Here is a 7,804-nt window from a genome sequence, read left to right on the forward strand (position 1 = left end):
CTGAAGTGTGGTTAATATTTATATATATAGACTCATAGAATTTTAGAGCTGGAAGGAATAAGAAGCTCCTTTAGTCTAACCCCCTGCATCATAGTGAAAAGCCAGCGAAGTCCAGGGACTGTACGTTAGTCAGACATGGTCAATATTCTCTTACAAATGATTTGGAAAGTTATGGCCACTTGGTGAGGAAATGAGATAATCTAAGCGTGGCAAAGTAAGTGAAACTAATTCCCCATGAAATATTTCCCTGTGGGCAATGTAAGGTTATCTAGTGATGGCAAACATTTAATATTCTCTAATACATACACTTTCCCAGTAAACACGCTTTCAAAACTCTGCTGAGTAATTATTTCTTCTAATGCCCTTGTGAGTTAATAAGTTTAACTATTTTACATAAATACAGCTGAAAGGGGAGGTTTGTTGCTTTGAATTCTTTGGATGGATATTAACCAATCTGAATCTTTATTGGTCAAAGCCATTGCCCCCCACAATTCATATATGTATAGGAATTATGAAATACATATAATAATACAGATCAGTTTAACATATCACACCAAACAATCACACATAAGAAAAGGCGGGGGGGGGGGGGACCAGACTTCCCCTCTGGAAAAAAAGGGACACACTGAACGAAAAGACAGAGATGCGTCTGTAGAAGCCTCTGACAGTGGCAGTAGAACATAGCCGTTGTGGCTAATAGCCAGTGATACTTTTATTCTTCACAAATTTGTCTAATTCTCTTTTAAAGTCATCCAAGTTCGCGGCCATCCCTGGCTCACTATGTGCAAATAAGTACGTTTCTTTGTCTGTTTGGAATCTTCCAGATTTCAATTTCATTGGATGGCCTTGAGAGCAGGAGGAAAACACTTCTGTAGCTACTTTCCCCACATCATGCAAAACTTGTATATATCTCTGTCATTTCCCCTCTTGCTTGAGAACTCCAAAAACAGAGGCTGAACCAGCTAGCAGACATATGACAGCGGGCGTTGCTCTCCTTGGTCACAAATAGTCAAAGTAAGTTCCAACTGCTCTTTAGTGAACGTGTGGTCAAATAGCTCAGTGGGTTAGAGCATGGTGCTGATAATGCCAAGGTTGCAGGTTCAATCCCCATATGGGACAACTTCATATTCCTGCACTGAAGGGAGTTAGATGATCCTCAAGATCCCTTCCAACTCTATGATTCTATGTGTCAGGGCTGGGCAGTCTGATGTGAACCTGAGCTGAGGGACAAGCTAGGAATCCAATAGCAAATGTCAGGGACTGGCAGGGTCCTAAGGATGGGTGGAAGAGGTAGCAGGGCCAGAGGCTGACCTAGGAGAAGTGGGTAGCAGAGAGCCAGGAAGTCACCCAGAGTGGAAGTCAGGATTTAGGAAGAAACTAGAAGATGGGATCAAGGAGCAAGGCAGAAGAGAAATTCAGTTGCATACTTTAAGTCTTTAGTGGAGGATCATAATTGTTGTTATAGTTACTGGGGATGGATTAAATTCATGAGGGTTTTGTTTTGTTTTGTTTACAGACATTTTAGAGATGAAGTCCATTAATGCAGAAAAAAACAACACCCCTTGATGCTTTGTTTGGGTACATCTGGAGTTGTTCCAAAGTTTAACTGGCGTGAATGGGTGTAGAATTAACTTTCTATGAAATTATGCTGTAGACCTAAGGCAGAATCCCTGATTGGCTTTCTGCAACAATGGGTTTTGGTGTTTACTAATTGTACTATAAATATGTCTCCACATCAAGTGCTTCCTTTATTATTAGTGTGGCCAATTTCTTTGCTAATTTATAGCTTCAGCAATTAAAATTAAGATTAAATAGAAATCTCTTTAATTTTAAACAGCTTAATTTCTTTTAACCTCAAGGAGCAGGCCCGAAATAGGCACTTGAAGTTTATATGTGGGAGATGGTGTTTCATTTTCTGCATTTGCATGTTCAAATAAGCCTCTATTTGCATGTGGAAATAATTAGGTTGTGTTTAATTAGCACATATTAATCACCATATGCTCTTAATACTCTTTTAAAACATGCTTTAAATGATTTGCATTAATTGCATTAAGTTGCTGCTCTTATAAATGACTGCTGAATTTCAGCTGCAAAACAATGCCCTTCTCTGTGGTTTCAAATGCTGGAGGGAATGTGCCACCCATATTTCAGACAGTGAGGCTAATTTCACAGCTGGTGGTAGATGTTCTGATTAACAGAAGCACAGAATTTAGAGAGGGGGAAAAACTCTTTTTTGATGCCTCACAAAGGAAATAATTTCAGGATTAGTAGCACTAATGAGAAATATGTGCCCCCATAGACACGTTCCACAATTTGCTTTTGTACTGAACAATGTGTGTTCTACTTAGGCTCCCATTAAGAGTACATGGGGGTGACAGGTTTCCTACCTCCCCCATAGCTGCTCCATTATCATTGGGCTTCCTTGCGTAACATGAAATGCATAAGTGGCGCTCATTGTTGATTCATCCCTGAAGTCCATTCTACACAACGTTTTCACTGTGTCGTGATGGGGAAGTAGTTCTGTGAAGACCTTTATTTAATGTACTTTGTTTTTTGCAAGCTCAGAGCAGATTTCATGGTCTCCCACCCTGGACCTGATCATTTCCATAGCAATCATGGCACAACATCAGGTTGCTAGACCATTTCCTTCGTCAACTTGGATATTTGATGTGAAACCTATGGAGGTCAACAAGGATCACCTGGTTAATGTCCAGGTCATTCGGATTATGTGTTTATTGTCCTCAGTCATCTGAAGAAGGATCCATAAAGTGTTGCATCATGTGCTCCTGTCCCATTGTCTTCATTTGGACCCTCATGAACCCAAACAGGACTGTCAAATTGTGTCATTTATAGGAGGGAAATGGTTTCATTTTTAGGACAAACCAAAGTCGTTTGGAAATTGGTGGCTCCAGTTCGTAAATCTTCTAGAATGATTGACTACTGCTTTGGGCGAGCTGTTCTGACTGTCCAGAGCAGTTGTGAATTTCTCACCACCTTCCTGGGTAAATTGCTTCCTTGGGAAAAACCTGATTTTGAACAGTTATCAAGCATTTTCTCTAAGACTGCTTTTGTATTTGCTCCATTTCCCTTAAATCTTGAGCTGCTCAAATCTGAAGGGAAATGAGGATATATTGTGTGTTGTGGGGGACAGCTCCATCATGTAGCACAATAGTTATGGGAGAGAGAGAGAAAGCAAAAGAGAATCCTTGACTGTTCCCTATGTTGCTGTTGCTCCAGACACAATCCTTATCTAAGGTATTAGCTGATTCTGGCTGAGTGGCTGCTGAGCAGAGCTGCGGAAGTGGCTGATCCTGTGTTCATTGTCGGGGTGCAGTGCATTTTCCTATTGTGTCACCGACTGTTGATCCAGGGCAGCCAGGGAGGAGTAAGGGACTACGAAACGGAAGCTTCTAATCTTTTCATCTTGCGAGACAGGCTTAAAGTTCACACTTGCAATCCTCAGTTGCTTAGCTTATCGGCAACAAAGTCTTTTCTATCTTGGTACTCTTCTGAATAATTTTTACACTGGTTGCTGGCAGAGCCACCTTCCCTATAAATATGAGGGGTGTTTTTGCCCCAAAAGGGCAAACTGGTTGAAACCCTCCTGGATTTCCCACAAACGACACCAGCTGAGGAGGGGTGGAGAGATGGGAAGGGAAGGAAGGGGTGCTCAACTCAAGTTTGTGAGAGAGGGGCAAGATAAGGGCCAAAGCCAGTTTTAAATTTATACAAGTGCAAGTTGCTAAATCTCAGGAGTGTCAGGAAACCTCCTTTTTCGTTTCTGAAATCTGTCCCTCTTCTTTCAGTCTCAGGTGGGTGGGAGCCGGTTGTGTGATCACTCTGTGGTGAAGGAGGAAATGTACTTTGTGCTTGGACCAAAAAATGACAACAAAACCTCAATAGACACCTGAGAAATTCATATGTCCAGCTCCCCAGCCCTTTCCACCTGCTTGTCATAAAAGGGATCTTGACTTTCACTTTTTCCCATTTCATCTCCTCTGACAACTCACAGAATTCACTCTTTCCATCAGACATTAAATAAGGTTCCCTTCGGAACCTGGCAGTGTAGCTCTCTGTATTTATAGCAGCCTTTTGAACTTCAGTCAGTTAACCTCTTAGTTCTTCTGTACCGCAACACATCCACACACATACCCAATGTCATTGTTCCTTTTTTGTCCTGCCGTTGCTATCAAATGCATTGCCTGGGTAGATCAAAATGCTTTTGCTTTGGATGGTGAATGTGCCATCTCATCTGATTACAATTCCTTCGTAGGGAATAAAAATAAAATAAACTAATAATAGTAATAATGAGCCCAAATTTCATTTTCTTTCTACAGTCTGGGAATATTGCCCGTATACTACTTCTGTTTTTTGTTTTTTATAATAATTTTTATTGGTTTTTTAACAAAAAGACAAACAGAACACAAAACAAAAACATATAAAAAACATTTAAAACATGACTTCCCCATACCTCCCTTTCACTGCATCCTTGTTTTACAACTCTTTAGCAACCCTTCAGTCAATTTCTCTAGTAGTTTTCTTTAAATTTCCTTAATGTTAATGTTTACAGCTGTAATTCTCTATTTCTTACCCCTAGACATCTTACCAGTCCTCAATTTTACAATAATTTTTAAGATATATTTTAAATTTCTTCCAGTCCTCTTCCACTGTCTCTTTCCCCTGGTCACAGATTCTGCCGGTCATCTCTGCCAGTCCCATAAAGTCAATCACCTTTGTCTGCCATTCTTCCAGAGTAGGTAGTTCTTGCATCTTCCAATACTTTGCCAACAGGATCCTTGCTGCTGTGGTCGCATACATAAAAAAAGTCCTATCCTTCCTTGGCACCAACTGGCCGACCATGCCCAGGAGAAAAGCCTCCGGTTTCTTTATAAATGTCCACTTAAGGACTTTTTAAATTTCATTATAGATCATTTCCCAAAAGGCTTTAATCTTTGGGCAGGTCCACCAAAGATGATAGAAGGTACCTTCAGACTCATTACATTTCCAACATTTATTATTGGGCAAATGGTAGATTTTTGCAAGCTTGACTGGGGTCATGTACCACCTATAGATCATTTTCATTATGTTCTCTTTTAAGGCACTACATGCCGTAAACTTAATGCCGGTGAACCAGAGCTGCATTAATGGTGCTTATTCTAGAAAATGCTATAAAAATAGGACCAGAATAAAACCATATTGCTGAATGTACTGAGAGTATCAAAACAGGATTACGGCCCTGTCACACTGTATACCCAGGCATGTTCCTATTTCTCTCTCTCTCCACAGGAATGTTCCTATTTGCATTTAGGAGACCTTGTTCCAATGCCACTGTATTGGTTTGTCTTGTTGGCCCTTTGTGAACCACCAAATTTAGCGATGGGTGAATTTGTGAATTTCTCATTTTCCCACTTTTAAATTCAGCTAATTCCACCCAGGAATGATGCAACATGGATGCCACAGTGCTTTTCATGGGGCATTCTGGGTCCTAAACATAAACAACAACAAAAACACTGTTGCATTGAACAGGTGGTGAAAATGGAACAGACAGGGAAAAGGTAGCACACTTTAGTCTCATCCCTTTCACCAATGGTGGAGTTTCATGTTCCAGCACCGGGGGCGGAGAGCAGGCAGGGGCGGACTGGTGTGTGTCCAGGGCCGTGGCGCAAGTCCTGGGGGTTTGGCATCACCTGCGGGGGTGTGGCGCCCAGCGCGGGTGGGGGACAGCCACGATGGCACCCTGGGGATCGCGCTGCCGGGGGCGGTGTGCTCCCCCCGCACTCCTCTTCCTCCGCCAGTACCTTTCACCTTCCAAAGTACTCCCTATTTTCAGTTCTCATTGTAGAACGTTTGGCTGAGCACTTAATAGAGGAATCATCTCGACCTGTTAGCCTCTGACCCCTCTTCCATCCATCTTGCACATATACCTTAACTCCTACCCACTAATGACCCTCCAGATCCACTTATCCTTCTCTCCTACTCATTTACTTGCTCTGCTTGCTCTGGTGGAAGCAAACAGGAAGAAAGAAGGAAAGAAGGAATGGAGGTCTCCTCTTCACCACCACCACCTGTGCAATGGCAACAGAGCTAGGAAATGAGTCTCTGTAACATCTTTAAACCTAGATGAGTGGAAGAGACCCCCTAATGGACCAGCCTCCACTGCATATATTACAGAGCTCTGTAGACTTGGACATTACATTTTCAAACAAATCTTCCATTCCCTTCCAAGGTCTGTAATATATGCAGTAGAGGCTGGCCCGTCAGGGCATATGGGGGTCTGTCCTCAGCTGGTTCCCACCTGCCTGCCTTCTTACTTACAACCAGTCCATGGAGTGTTTCTGCTCGTCTGTTACCTTCCTCCTGCTTAGATACAGCTTTGCCTCCCTGTAGAACAACAGGGAGGTGGATGGGGACAAAACTAGGATTAGTTGACTCTGGCTTTATTTACTGTTGGCCTCTCTGATTTTTACCCTGTAAGTTCCAGTGGGCACCAGCCACCACTGATATTATGTCCACCTATAGTGTAGTTTCACAGAGTTTTGTCAATGCCAACAATGTCTCCCCAGACTCCTTGTGCTGGTGCAGCTGAAACCCATTAGCTCTACAGCCCGAGATTCCTGACTGCTGTTGGGAGGAGGTGAAGGCAAGATTTATCCTTTAATATGTGCTTTAAGTGTCATTTAAGTGATACACAGGACTCTGTGCAAGTATAAATTTCACCTTTAGTGCTCTTATGGGAAATTCAGTGCTCTTTTCTCTGTGCTTCACGCCTGTGAAGAAGACAATAGGAAAAAAGTCATTTACTGTCTTTGGAGAACTATCACACCAGCTCCAGCTTTCATCAGAAAACAATTACAAGGCTTCAAAAATGATTAACATGCAAGACATTTTCTTTTGTGCCTTCCCTTGCAAGAGTGACAGAAAGTTCAATGCGAGATCTTCCCACAGTGTATTCCGCACAACTCAGTGGAAGCAGGAGCACTAAAGCAGGGTTCTATCCCCTACACTATGGATTCTCATTGATATTCTGTGCCAGTAAATAAATGAAGCTGCTGAAAGCTATTAATCTGAGATTATAATAGTGGTGATGGTATTGGGAAAACATCTTAAAGTATTTGCCTGGGAAGATTCAAGAGGCCTTGAAGATTAAAATTCATTTGGATCCAGGACTTGTCAATGGTTACTTTAAGATGGGCTAAGGGATAAAAGTATTCAATCTGCATTTGAATGCGAACCTACTTAATTCGAACTTCCCGAACCAATAAACAAACTAAACTATAGATAGCCTTTGAAATTTGCACTTCTCCGAATTCTGTGATGGACTTCTCCAACAAGTATGTGTAGTAAAACGCTTATATCAGGGGAAAGTGTTGACCAAAAAACAAATTTTTAAAAAGTTAGTGCTGGTAAAAATGCTGGGAAAAACGTGTATATGGAACTATGTGTATATTATTGCTTGAAACTATGTGTATATTATTTAGAGTTGAGTTTTTTGTTTTTTTTACCTTCAGCTGATCATTTGTCATATGGGTGTTGTGCCAATATGGTTTGATTTCAAACCGCTTAGTTAAAAGTGAGTCATCTGAAGTCATTGTGATGTCAGGTGATTGATACTTCATTGGCTCCGCCCACCAGTCAAACATGGCTCATGGGACATAGGACATCCTGCTTGCCAGATCCAGTTTGCCACTCCTGATGAACAGGGTCTCCCCTGCTAAGCACCTGAAATGGGTGATACTGGGTGTGGTAATTAATCCTTTAATCACTTTGGTCTGAAGCCATTTAGGACTTTGTATGCTAGCGCTGA

The 7,804-nt window shown here is 41.8% G+C and overlaps 1 long non-coding RNA gene across 1 annotated transcript; it reads right to left on the bottom strand.

Annotated features, from left to right (window-relative positions):
- Positions 1–2,009: 2,009 nt before the first annotated feature.
- LOC310845201 lies at positions 2,010–7,575 on the bottom strand. The gene is made up of 3 exons (XR_014564572.1): positions 7,503–7,575; positions 6,718–6,767; positions 2,010–3,840 (listed from the first exon to the last, which is right to left on the bottom strand). It is a non-coding gene; the product is annotated as an uncharacterized lncRNA (long non-coding RNA).
- Positions 7,576–7,804: the final 229 nt, after the last annotated feature.

Source organism: Podarcis gaigeae (genome assembly GCF_964106915.1).
Source record: "Podarcis gaigeae genome assembly, chromosome: 5".
NCBI classification, from domain to species: Eukaryota; Metazoa; Chordata; class Lepidosauria; order Squamata; family Lacertidae; genus Podarcis; species Podarcis gaigeae.